Here is a 14982-nt window from a genome sequence, read left to right as displayed (position 1 = left end):
ATACCCGAACGAAGGCCTGAACCCCAATAGGCTGTGTTGGAAACACGAAAAAACAAGGCCTTGTGATCGAATATTCTTCGCCCACCCTAGGCGAGGTAGGGAACATGCACACAGACAAATGTATCTTGTTAGAACTCTGTGAAATTAGAAAGGAATGTGAATGACCCAACAGGAGAAAGGGCCGCGCCCAGTTCTGAAGGACAAGTTCATGGGGGCCAAGGCAGAGTTCTTGAACTGTCAAAATGCAAGCTGAGAGTTCAGACACCAGTTTATTTATTTATTTATTTTCATTTGTATCGCGCACTTGCAGCCCAGGGACATCGAGGCGCTGTTACAAGAATATGTGAAAATGTAAGAAGTTTGACATACAGGTTGAGGTGCCTTAGGCTTCCCGGTAGGATACAGCATAGCATGACAGGTTACAGGTTACGTACATGCAGAATGATAGAGAACAATATGCTGGTTCTACCTAAGAAGGGTGTTACCAATTTATAGCTTTTAGTTGAACAGCTTAGATTTAATGGTTTTCCGGAACACTTGGTGGGATTCGATCTGTCTCAGGTGAGGAGGGAGTGCGTTTCAATGTGGGACGGCCAGTGTCGGAAAGCTGGAACCGCCTGCTCGGGCTTTCCGGATTTTAGGTGTGAGGATAGTATTGGAATAGCCTTCTCTGAGGGGACTTGAGGGAGTATGCCTGGTGATTCTTTGTGATAGGTATGGGGGTGCGAGCTCATGGCGGCATTTGTGGGTGATGGCACAGGTTTTAAAGACAATTCTCTCTTTAACTGGAAGCCAATGGACCTGTTTTCTCACTTCAGAGATGTGGTCTCTTCTGGATGTTCCAGTGGCTGCCCTGAGTGCGTTATTTTGCACCAACTGGAGTTTGTTGAGATTTTTTTTGGGATGTCCCAATAAGGAGGGCATTGCAGTAATCAAGCCTAGACCCAATTATTGCCCTTGCAATTTAAGGCAGTTCTCATGGGAAAGGAAGGGTCTGGCTGCGTTTAGCACTTTGGTGTAGTACGCAGAGAATGAGGCAATGGCATTAACCTGCCTATCCATGGTCAGGTCAGCGTCCAAGTAGACTCCCAGGGTCTTGACATTGTTAGAGACTTTGATGGGAGTGCTGTCAATAGCAAAGTAAGAGTACTGCTCATCGAGGTTGCCAAGGGTGGTGGGTGATCCTATGAGCAGGAGCTCAGTCTTTTCGCTGTTGAGGCAGAGCCAATTGTCCGCCATCCAGGAATGGATGGTGGAGTAAATGGAGGTGAGTGTGGTAAGATCAGCGTCATAGTCCCCTGTGAGTGGAATAAGCACCTGCGTATCATCAGCATAGTTAGTGTTTGAGATGTGCATTGCGTCAAGGATGCTGAATAAGGGTCTTGTAAAGAGGTTGTAGAGGGTAGGTGCAATGCACGAACCCTGTGGTTGGGGGTGGCACAGGCAGTGTCGGAAAATACCTTCATGACTCTCTGCTGGAGAAAGGAGGTGATCCATTCACATGCCTTTGGGGAAAAGTTGGACTTAGTAAGCTAGATGGCGACACAAGGTGTTGTGATCAACCAGATCGAAGGCTGTTGACAGGTCAAGGAGCAGAAGGAGCGCAGCTTTACCTTTGTCTCTAATATCATCCATTTGGTTCTTTAGGTCTAAGAGGGCCGTCTCAGTGCCGTGTCGGGGGCGGAAGCCGGAATGGCTTAGTCCAAGAAGACGGTTCTCTTCCAAAAATTCTTGGACTTGCAGGTAGGCTGCTTTGTCAAGAATTTTTAGTATAAATGGGACGGTAGTGATGGGCCTATAGTTCCCTGGAGCCGTTGGGTCAAGGTAAGGTTTCTTGAGCAGCGGGCAAACCCATGCTTCCTTAAGGCCAGATGGAACGTGTCCAGACTGGAAGGACAAATTTATGAATGCAGTAAGGAAAGGAGCTAGGATTTGTGCCGAGTCTTTGATGAGTTGGGCAGGACAGGGGTCACCTTTACAGTTAGATGGTTTGATAGCTTTGAGCAGGGTGATCACTTCAGGTTTGGTCATATCTCTGAAGTGGAAGGTGGAGGGTGGGGAGGATCTAATCATGGGGGGGTTTAGGTGTAACGCTATGTAGGCTGCCAATGAGGTTGTTGAGAGCTTTTTGGTGGCTGTGGATTTTACTTTGGAGTAGGTTGAGTTTATCAAGCATGGCTGACTGAATGCTGTTGCACCCGTTCTCATCTTTAAGGAGAGAGGGAGGTGGTGCAGAGGGCTTTTCCAATTCCTTGAAGATAGTGAATAGTTCTTTGGACCCTGATTTGGCGTCATTGATCCTAGAGTTGAATGCTGAGGATTTGGCTAAGGTGATGTTGGCTTTATAGGAGATGGATATGGCTTTAAAGGCATTCTTGTGACTTCTGAGGGATTAGCTTTCCACGCGGAGAGTGCAGCCCTCTTCCGTGAGCGCTGGTCAAGCAGTTCTTTTGAAAGCCAGGCATTAGAGTGTTTGATTTTCTTGCCTTTTTTTAGGGTAAGTGGAGCTATGGAGTAAACTGCTTGGGTGACGATTTCTTTGAAGGTGTTGGCTAGAGTTTCTGGGTCTTTAGAGAAGGGGGCTTGAAGACCTGGCACTTGTAAGAAGGGTGGTAAATTTTGGGCTGTGAGTAAGCGTGAGCTCCTTGCGAGTGCTGCAGGGAGGGGGGTAGTAGGTTTGGTAGGGCCTTTTTTAGTCTCGATGTCGAATTGAAGAACGTGGTGATCAGACCATGGCAGGGGACTATTGGTGACCATTTGGATGGAGCAGTTATGTTGGCTGATCCAGTCAAGGGTGCGTTCTTTGATGTGGGTAGGGTCTGTGATACATTGTGTGAAGGCCAAGGTGGATAGGGCCTTTTTGGGGGATCTGGCGTGGGAGTCCTTGGGGTCATCAAGCCCTAGGTTAAGATCACCCAGCAGGATGACTTGTGAGGTCTTTTTAATGTTGTCTGACAAAGAGTGGACAAGGGTGTAATGGAAGTCTGTAATAGGACCAGGAGGTCTGTAGACAATATGCAGGTTGATAGTGCAGTTGTGGGAGAAGTATATTTTAAGTGGTAGGTAGTCTGAGTTGTGGACCAATTTCTCTTCTACTTCTCTAATGGAGAGACTTGTTCGGGCAATGAGGGCTACACCCCCTCCTCTCTGGAGAACGCATGATCATTCCTGAAGATGGTATACCCTTGTGGAATGGCAAGAGATAGTGCTGGGCATCAGCTCTCAGTGAGCCAGGTTTCAGTGATAATTAGGATATCAAGGTTGTTATTTATGATGAGGTCATTAATGTCTAAGGCATGGGCAGGTAGTGAGCGGGCGTTAACTAGGGCACACCTGAGGGTCATATTGGTCTTAGAAGATGTGGAGGAATCATGCAGAGGGGCAGCGGAGGGCAGGGTGAACATGGCAGCATCACTAGTGGCAGCACTTCATTAATCACAGGGGCCACATAGGGCTTAGAGGGCAGTGTCTTAAGGATAATGGCCATTCCATTTGAACTACCAACACTTCTAAATTAGACAGATTAGTGGGACCTCTAGGTAACACATGCCTGCCCTCAGGAGGAGTAGCTGATACAGGGGCAGTAGAGGACAACAAAGGGGCACATCACATGATTAAAGCTCAGGGCAGGGCAGTATTTTCAAAAACCTAACCAATCATTTTACAGTAATCCAAGGTGAAGAGATCGTAAAACCCACGTGTGGAGAAAATGGAGACAGAGATGATGATGCGGCCAATGAACTAGGGGCCTATATGTGATTATTATAATGTAAATAGGTGGTATCCAATGAGGGTGGTGTATGAACACTGTATATTGTACATGTCACAGATTACAATTTTCATAGTTATAGAGTGCTGTTTCTTTGAAAAAGAGAGCTCTCCGGCAGTGGACTTATAATACACTGTTTCCTTTTCCTTTATGTATACAAATAAAGCTCTTGTTCCTCTCACAAAAGGGTGCACCAAGCCTTTATATCATAGAGGTTTGTTATTTTTTGATCTGGCTGTTGAGAGGTTACTTTACAAATTGGTGACCCAGAGCGATCCCAGACTCCCCTGTGAGGACAGAGGAACCTGGCTGCACATCCGGAAGGGCCACGCCCACCTGCAGCGACCAGTCCCTTGCGCACAACTTAGAGAGGTTTTCTGGAGCTGTGTTATCAAAAGTCCTGTCTATTCTTTGGAGCGGGGCGCTGTGCCCCTATTGTGCAGGCCATTGATGGGACCATGTGATGAGGATTTTCGGCAGAGCAAGTAGATGTAAGTTCACCTTTAGCGTGATAAAGGAAGTGTTTGGGGATTAGGGGGAATGGTGTGAGTGCAGTGAGCAAGGAATAAGTGGTAGGTGTGGAATATGACCTGGCATTGTATATAGATTGATTTGTTTATAATACAGATGATCGTGTTGTAAAGGGACCCTTTCCTATTTTTACTAGGGAAGAAGACAGCACTGTTTAATGAAGAAAAGCGATACGGACAGAGGCTCTTTATATTTAGTCATTGTAATTGGTTATTTATAACACTCTTAATACCCAGATGTTTCTAAGCATGGACCCGGGGATCAAACCTGTCTTGCTTTGCATTGTTTTGCTTCCAAGCAGAGCATGTTTCCCCTGAGCTATCTTCCCAATTCAGGAGGAACGCTGGGATCTCTGCCCATTAGAAGGAGGGCGTAAGAATGAGAATTAACTGTGGTAGAGGCCCCTTGTGGAACTGGGATGTCCTCACCCCATATATAAGGGGTGTTGGAACGAAATACGTATTTTTTTATAGTGATTTTATTGTTGTTTGCTTTATTTTACTGTGGTGGGGCTGAGGAAGGACCCCATTTTGGTGTGTGAAAGAAGATTAGCTGGTGGTGTGAGGATGTGCAAGAGAGGGGCGTATGTGGGCACGAGTAAGGGGAAGAGTGGGGTATTGACAGTGGAAAGGCAAGGGCGATAATGGAAAGAAACAGTCCCATTGGCTCAGGGCATGGTTAGTAGAAATGTTGCATAACAGCGATCGAGGGGCTGCTACGATGAATCGGGCAAGCATGTTGGAGTATATCTGTAAAGCCCTTTCATTGTACTGAAAAAAATTCTTAAATACCCCAAAGAATGGTTAGCAGAGACTAGAGGATGGATGTACAAGCCATGGATGGAACAGGAAAATGAACAATAAAGACATTTTGAGCCATATGTATTCTTTTTTGGCAGCTAAGTAGTAAAGTAGTAGGGAAGAAGTAAACAAAAAAAAAAAATAAGTGTTGGAATTGTGGAAAATAGTGGAAGATTTCAAAGATGTCCTATTGATCCCCCAAAGACAGTGAATGTGCCTCCTCCAGACTGTGTCCCGACCAATACCCCGCCTACCCGCCTGAGTGTTCCAGCACCCCATGCCCCAGTGTACCCTGCAGAGGTAGAACAGCCTCCTCCGTTAGGGTGTCATCCCACCCGCGCTGCATCAGGATACACAAATCCCACTTATGTTCCTTTGCCAGCTACTGCTCCATCACCACCCACACCGGCCCAGTATCATAACTTCTCAACCCAGTAGTGACTGCAGCTGCGAGAGCTAGAGCTCAGGAAGACACAGATAGGAAACCACAGAAGGGGTTGGAAGAAGTGTTGAGAAAGGCGGAAGATGAATTAGCCAGTTTGAATTTAAACAGAAGAGACAGGCATCAAGCACCTTTAGGGACTGACATATGGAGGGCGGGAGACATTTTGTTAGTGTTAGCAGTGCACGGTGGCGCGAGTTATGGTTGCTTATCTTAACATAACTGCCGAATTTCAGGGGTTTTTCGGTTTTACTTTGAACCATAACGTCCCTTTAACAACGTTTTTTACTGAATTTCATAGGTTTTTAGTAGCGCAACTTAACCATGACGTCTCTTTAACAAAGTTTTTTTTACTGAATTTCATAGTTTTTTGGTAGCACATCTTAACAATAATAACTTCGACTTTATGTACATGTAATATGGAACATACTGAACCCTTTCTACTGAATTTGACGGTCCGCGGACATGTTCGGACAACAGTACCAGCACCTAAAAACTCTGGGGGGGGTATGTGTAATTGTTATATCATAACATAGGAACATTTAATAAATTCACAAAGCAGCACACATACACAGTATATGTAGTAATACTTAAGAAATGTAACCCATATATGTAACACACTAACCATTCATTTAAATACAATATGTTCTAAAATGGAATATACCAAAAGAAGATAAAGTGGTTTCCAACATAATTAACTCACAGACACTCCACAACTAACAGCAAGACCAGACGTATACACTACTGATTACATATCTTACCTCAAATAATAAGTGCACTTCATTTTACTCATATATTTATAAACGTTCTATATTAGAAACAAAAAAATATTACTTTTTTGTTTTCTCACAGAAATGTGTAGTACTCTGGACTGGCTAGAGGAGCATTTGCCACGAGACGAAATGTTAGAAGATAGTCCACCTAATGGTACACACTTTACATTATAAACCAATTAATAAATATTATTTTGTATACATTCAACATATACATTTTTTTGCAACTTCCAAAGAAAAAGAAGCGGTGGATAACACTCTTGAACACATTACCCACATAATGGACCAACTTATGGCAAATTTTACGGATTTAAAGAACTTTTTGGAAGATCACCTAAAACCACCAACAACATACCATTGTCCCACCTGTACTTGTCCCCCCTCACCATATCCCATTCATTTAACCCCAAACTCTCTCCATGGACCACAACGTTTTGATGAGATTTCCATCCCTTCTTCACCTGATCCCACTTACATGGAAAACCCTAATTCTCCTGTTTTTGTTTCCGTTTCTGACCCACCTTCTCAGTCATAAATTGTTTATATATGTTAAATAAAGTTACTTTTTTATATTGTGTTGTAATTACTTTCTGTTCTTTGTGGTAAAACCAATTTCGGTGTCCACGGACAGCGCGGTTGTTTGGAAATGTTCGTAAATAAACGAAAATGTAAGTGTCCTGAGGACACTATATCTGTCCGTAATGTTCTCATGCAAGTTGAAAATGTTCTAAGAACACTCGTAGTATCCTGAAATGTTCGTAAATAAACGAAAATGGAGGTGTCCTTATGAACACTACGCCTGTTCGTAGTGTTCGCTAGCAAGTTGAAACTGTTCTAAGAACACTCGTGGTGTCCTGAATTGTTTATAAATAAACGAAAATGGAGGTGTGCTTGAGACGCTATGTCTGTCCGTATTGTGCACAAGTAAATTAAACTGTGCTAAGAACAAACGGCTGTCCGTAACTGTTCGTTTTATGTGTGATGCACTTTTAATTAGTTCAGGACCCGAACACTGTCAGCAGAACATCAACATGCATGCGCAAAACAATGTCCGTGCATTGGGTGTCCTGCGGACGGCTGCTACCTTAGCGAACATGCTCATGAAACAATCATGTGACCGCGCCCACGCTGATCGCGTGTTCTGAATGCGGACACTGTTCGTGTCCCCGAACACTTTAAAAGTACATTTCCAAGTAATCCACAATATTTCTCATTAAAAACTCAACATACCACAAATCCCACATACTAATCCTAAATTTCCACATAGTTTTTGTGACTTTTTGAACCTTTTTTGGTGTTCGATCTGTCTTGCGGACGGCGCGCATGTCCGCGAACCGCGCACAAGGACCCCTATAAAAGACCACGCCCTAGAGCTCATTCTCATTGTGTTTCTGGCTATTCTACAGAGCACAGAGATTTTTGCTGCAACCTGCAGATTTCCATCTTCAACCTGACGGCTTCTGTGGCTCCACTGCTGCCACCTGATGCTGTATCTTCCTCAGCACCACCCCCACCCCCTCCACCACCACCACCTTCCCAAGGGCCTGAAGAGGGGAACAGGAGTGAGGATACAGAGGAGGAAGAAGAGGATGACGAGAATGAGGTAGAGGAAAACCCCACTACCCACCCTTGGCGTTATTCTTGGGTGTGGCGGTTGTTTACCGTTCATGGGAATGGTTCTAAGGCTCCTGTGAACCGTGTCACCTGCAATGAGTGCAAAATGGTACTCAGGCGCGGGAGGCATGGTTCGTATAGCTTTGGGACTACGACCATGAAGCGACACCTGAACTCATTCCACACTGGGACCATTTGCAAGGTTGTACCTTGCGAAGAGCGTAGTAGGTTGATTGCCTCTACTTCATCCTCCAGTTCTGATCCTGTCACCACAAGGAACACCTCTCTGGGACAGTGTCTTCCTCAAGCTGCCTCACAGGCCATACATAATTCTGATGACCCTTACCTTTCGACGGGCACAGTTGTATGTATGTACTGTGACACAGTACTCTGCAGGGGGGAGTGACTTTGCAGTGCTTTTGAGACTACCGTCTCAGAGCACGAGAAGACCTGCTCACTACCCAAATACAACCCACTCTACATCTTCCTCTCTCAGCTCGCCCTTTCTTATCCCTGTGGTTGGTGTCCCCCCTTTACCCTCCTTTCCCCTCCTCTCCTAGTGTGTCGTGTGTAAAAAACCAAAAAAAATACAAAATAACAAAAACCAAAAAAAAAATAAGTCTCTTTTCGGAGCCGCCTTTCACAGTTAAAAAACAGAAGTAAAGATAAATAACGCAGGGCCCTTTATATTTCTTGAAAGTCCGCGGACAGTTCGCGAACATAAAATAAATTGGGATGCTACCCTATTGTAATCATTGCATTTTTCTCTGGGAGGAAGTGGTGGCTCTGAAAAGAGCCTTTGGGCGGTGTTTCTATGTCAAAAATTATAAATACTTAACAACTACTTCGAAATGCATGCTGCATTTCTAAAGAAGGTCACAATGCATTTTGTATATTTCTCAGAAAAATCTGATTGCCAGCATAGGTAAGATGGACACCATCTCTGCGAAAAATGTATGTACTACAAAACATAATATTTTCATTGTGAAAAGAGGACATGCCAAAATCTCTTAGGAAGGCACAAACAGCCTTATTGACATTACGCCTTGCTTTCTCGATTTGTGGACCACATGAGAAAGAACGAAGCCACATTTGTCTCTGCGCAATCCGTGAAAAAATTACTTTGAAGTTTGGAAACATGTCCATGATCTTCTGAAGTCCTTCTGTCATTGCAAATTGCAAAGAAATTCCAGACATATGTCCTAAACTGTTCCCTCCACAATTAATTACAATTATGTCTGGATGTTCCTCTATCTTCAAAGTTACACAGAGAGGTAGCAATTCCAGCCACTTCATTCGACGGACTCCATGCCAGTGCACTTCCACATGTGGGAATCCAAGATCTATAGATACTCCACAGCTTTCTGCATGCACCTTCAACCAATGTATCCATGAGTCTCCCAAAATCCACACAATCTGTTTTTTAAAACACTCAGCCATAGCTTTCTGTTCTTCTCTCAGCAAAAAGAATATCTGAGAAAACCTCTCCTTGCACAACACACTCACTAAACTTTACTGACCAATCCCTTGCTACATTCAATCTCATTTGCATGCCTCCCCACCCCGAATTCCCCGGATGTAATACACGGTGTCCTAGAACTACCGCCATGTCTGTGAACATATCGTAACATGGACAGCCTTTCTACCATTTCCACTTCACTCTCTGTGCTATTCCGTCATTGGATGTAGCTAAGAAATCACATGATCATCCACCCATCACATCCAAGACCTCTACATGTAACTGCATCATCATAGATCAGCACTGCAAATGTACGGTGAATCTCTCGGACTACAAGTCTCATACCATTGGCAAGCACGATCTACGAGAAATACTAGACAAGTCTCCAAGGCTTCTACTTGCAGCTTCGTCCGTATCCATATGCATGAACACAAACTACAGGTATGCATATTTTCTATACAGTACATGAACACATTTTCTAACCGACTTTTACCTTTAATAATCTGTAAAATGAATCTACGATCATTTTTTCATTCTCCTAAAATGAACTGTGACTTACAAACCTTTATACCATTTAATTTCTTCGTACACACACACACGCAAATAATGTTAAACTAACATATTTGAAATAAAATATATAGACTACATATGATCATACAAAATTACATGCACTCTCTATCATCAAATCTCAAAGAATAATATTTGTACAAACACATACTTGGTTTTAATTTTTTTTGTTTATATAATTACTTACATTTCTATAGGACAAGCAGGATATGACATTGACTCCCTCTTACGCGGAAAAGCAGGCTATCACATGGACTCACTATTACGTGGAAAAGCTTAGTTATAGGAATAGTGGTATACAGCTGTACATTATGATTTTGACAAGCCATAGTAAAGATATTTTCTTTCCTACAGTTAGTCATAAGATAGTTTTAATGGTTTGGAGGAAGGCGCTGAGCATTTCAATTTAAAAAATCTATGTCTAAATTAAACACATTGCTATATACAAACCGAATTACTAATTTCTTTCTTTTACAATTGCAGTGAAGACCATTCTCCTGAAAATAAGCAGCCGAATTTGAATTACAAAGAACAGCTAAGAAGCAAACTGCTCATTTTAGAAAAAAAGTAAGTAGATTGTTACCATAATATTTGAATTATTACTCAACCACACTCTAATGTTAATGCATGCTACTTCTGTGCCTAAAAATAGAGATCCTGCACCATTCTGACCAAAAATCCTCCCTTCTTAAACAGTGATTTACTGGCAGAATGGCCCACAAATTCCTATTTTTCGCCACACAAATTACCCAACTCAGCCACTAGAATTTAGATGTTGTAGAAGAAACAACTGTTTTAATTGTATAGCTTTAGATATACTATTTATACTTCTCCACGCCACTGGCTTACTTTTTCTGTCATCTGAACCCCAGTTTATTAACACATTAATTCAAGAATACCCATCCCTAGTAGTTGTACTTCCAAATGCACAATCACACACCATTACATACATCTTTATCATCTCACTCAAACATTCATGCACACAACACACATGTATTGCAGAACACCTCAACCCATACCTTCTGTATTTTTTTCAACAGATCCTAAAGCAAGCCTACCAAAAAGCAACTCCGTAGAAAGGAACGCAGAAGTAGAGCAAATGAAAAGAAAAGTCTCCAACATAAACATCCATCTACAGCAGAATTTATAAAAAAAAAGTTGAAACAGAAAAGCTAATACAGTCATGTAGTGAAACAGAAGAAGTTTCTAGTACAAAAACGTTGCCTCCTCTATCAAAAAGTAAAACAACCCAAAAAACAATTAACAGAAAATCAACTATCACTACAAAAAAAACTTCTTCTATAAATCTTGATATAGTACAAAGTAAGCATACCAAGAAAAGTATTTTAGCCAAAATGTTCTGTCACAAAGTACTTCAAAATCTTATAAAAACAAGAGAGAAACCAGGTTCAACACTTCAAACCTATCGTAGGAAAGTAATCTTAGAAGCGTTGATAGACAGTGCACTTCTTCTCAAAAGAAAGTTATTTATTTTAGTGTTAAACAGAATGAAACCACTAACAAAACTAATAACTAAATTACAAAAAAGACTTCTCAATAAACGAAATGTCAACATAAATAACTTCTTAAATATCTGTGGAGGTGAATGGAGTCACACTACAAGCACAGAACCATACTTTAATGAAGAAGCTTACAAACAAAAGCAGACAAATACAATTGCCATACATAGCAGTGGTCGAGGTTATGAAACAGTTAATAATACCATAATGGAACAAGAAGTACTCCCTACAAAAATATGCCCTGAAAACGTAGATTTACTCCTCCATTCAACTGAATCAGAACATCTAGTGTACAAATGGCCATGCACGTCAATGTGTAACATTCCCAAAAAAATGTTCAAGTCTTTACGCCAATTCCTCAATCAATATATGAAAAGCAAAGACAAAATCAAAATTAAACTACTGCAAAATATGGATGCTTGTCCAGTACGCAAGTACACAGGACTACAAGGACATTCATTGGCCTGCATTACAGGACCTACTTGAAAAACATCCTTCCATGATATCAAAAGGATATCAACACATCATGCAAGTATAAGAAATCTAGTTTATAAACTGTACTATGCTAAAAGTTCTGCTTTAGCACTAGCCAATTTAAATAGCATTCTTCTACATGGTACAGCAAAAGACTTACTAGAAGAAATCGACTATATCCAGACAAAATATTTTAGAAGTGAAACCCACTTACAAGATGAATTAGCTGTAAACCAACTTCGAAACAAATCTGCACATGGCAACATTTCACTACATACATACAAAAAAGAAATACTAAAATTGGAAAGTACTTCAGCTGAAGTACCAAACCACGTGTGTGTAGGTTGCCACAGAACTTTTTATAAAAGTAACACAAAAACTGTAGACCTATCATACAAAATAGAAGACAATGAAGATTCAAAATGGTTTGAATTAGCTCTCTACCTTATAGCAGAAAACAAATACGAAATAACTGACCCCATAATACTTTGCAGTTACTGCACTACAAAACTTGACAACAACCAAACTCCTTCATGTGCTATCACAAATAACTTGGAATTATATCCACTACCAAAACCCCTTCAACAACTTAATTTATATGAGAGCATCATAATTCAAACAGTGCACCCATTTCAAGCAATAATATGCCTTCAACCAAAAACTGCAAAATTACCTCCCTCTGAATTAGTAAAAGGTATTCGTGGAAAAGTAGTGTATTTACCATTAGATCTAAAAGAAAATGTGCACATTCTAGGAGCGCAACGTCCAATGCAGCAATCTTTAATTATCTTGGTAAATGGAGTACCTACAAAAGACAAAAAAGTTTGGCAACAACTAGTAGATTTACATAAAGTTAGAGAAGCCCTGCAATATCTTAAAGAGAATAATGAATATTACAAAGAAATTAATATTGAAGAAAACTTGAAAGATACAACTGAAATAATTCAAGAGACACAAGAAGCTGGTCAATTTGAGCTCCTAGATCCTGCAACATTATCAAACACTTTAGACCATTATACAATTCATCCATTGCACTCTAATGACACCATAGAAGATGCACTGGAAACGTACCAAATGCGTCAAACAAAAGGATCACCAATCAGCATATGGGAAAAAAGTATAGAAGCACGTGCTTTTCCTCTACTCTTTCCTACTGGCAAAGGAGGAAGATACGATGATAGACCTATTCAAATATCAGCATCAGAATATCGCTCATTACAAATGTATTCTCAAGATCCCAGATTTCGACAAAATGTGGAATACATATTCCACCTACTCTTTGAAAGTAAACTAGCAACTTTATGTTACGGAGTTGCACACATATTAAAATCAGGATCACACTTTCAAAATATGACAGCTACACAATTATTACAAAAAGTTCAACAAAAAGATGAGGTTTTACAATCAAATCTTACAAATCTATTAGCAAATATGCGTGGTACTAAAGAGTACTGGTTTCAACGTCATGGAGTGGTACAGCAATATGCACTCAGTGGGGAAACAGAGGTATAACAGGAGCTGTGATGTCTGCTCCCTCATCCCCCATGCGTCAGGGACACCCACAATGTTAGTACCCCAGGAAATGTCATCTTTGGAAGCCCAGTGTTTGGTTCATCTGGCACTGTGTCAGGTTCACAGACTATTCTAGGGGCACAAGGTACAAGTTGTACTAATGGACAAGGATGAAGATAAATATACCGAAGAAGATAGTACCCCTCAATGCAAGCCACAGCCCAGGTTAAAATTGGAGGGAGTGCTGTCCATGTCAAACAGATGGGAAAAGGCAGTGGTGAGCTGTGCGGCAGGGGAGTTAGCAGGGTTCAGAGAAGAAGTGATATGGAATATCAATAAGAACTGTTTCACAATATGGGCCACATATGTTTCAAAATTGATATGGATTGAGATATGAGACGCTGTTTTCGGGGACATGGGACAGTTCCTGTTGGCATGAAAAAAAATGCAAAAAAACACTGTTTATCACAGATCTCCCAAAAGAGCCACGCACCCTCATGAATCTCTACTGGGTGAGCAGCCAGCAAGCATATCTGCATTTCCCACCATGTTGGCGAGGCACCTGTGTATTAACAAAACTGCACCCAGCTACTCTTGTGGTGCCTGAAGCTCATCTAACAATCGCATCCAGGTCTGGTATGCAGCAACCGAATCAAGCTCTGACCCAAACCCTGGGGGGTGAAGAGGAAGAAGCACTCACTGAAGATACAGAAGAGGAGGTTGATTCCTTCTCAGAAGATTCATCCAGGTTGCTTAAAGAACTCCAAGATAAATGTTGCCTGTGCACAAAGATGGAAGCGTTCTTCTCCTCCCGTCTGATGCCAGGGGTCCAGGCCACAGTGAATGAAAAACGGCTGCAGATCGTGAGATGGGAGATGATCCAGCTGGTGAATGATACTGAACAAGGCCAGAATGCTATCAAGAGTGAATTGTGGGTGATTGGTTAGTGACACTTCAGAACAGGTATGTCTTGGATCTTTTGACGGCCATGGAGGGGGGCATTTGCAAAATAATGTGACTGTCCCACTGCACATATTTCCCCCTAGATGATGCAGAATAAGGGTCCCTGCAACACATCATAGGGGCCTTGTACTAGTTGAAGACTGGCATGGAAAATGAGGCAAGGGTCCATGGCTGAAGATTGGTTCAATACATTATTCTCGTGGGAACCGACATGGCTTGGAGAAGTGGTGAAAATATTGGCCCTGATTGTGGTGCTCATGTTGTGTTATTCTGCATGTGCCAAATGATGCTTAAATGCTGTGCCAAGACTGTCCCAAACAGTGCAATGATGATGGAAACAATGGGGGCAGGAATGGCTCTCCCAGGTGCAAAGCATAGGCAGGTTCAAACAGACGACCCAAAAAAAACATGCATGTTTAGGGTTGAGCAGCCAATACATCCCCCAGGGACCTTGACGTTGCCCCCACCATACCTAGAGAACGACATGGAGCACTGAGTTAACTTAGCGCATGATGGGTGATGTATTTATCTCACATGTACGCAGGATAAATAAGCCTG

Source organism: Ambystoma mexicanum, chromosome 3q, assembly GCF_040938575.1.
Source record: "Ambystoma mexicanum isolate Mex_15411 chromosome 3q, UKY_AmexF1_1, whole genome shotgun sequence".
Lineage (NCBI taxonomy): Eukaryota > Metazoa > Chordata > Amphibia > Caudata > Ambystomatidae > Ambystoma > Ambystoma mexicanum.
This window is presented reverse-complemented; position numbering follows the sequence as displayed.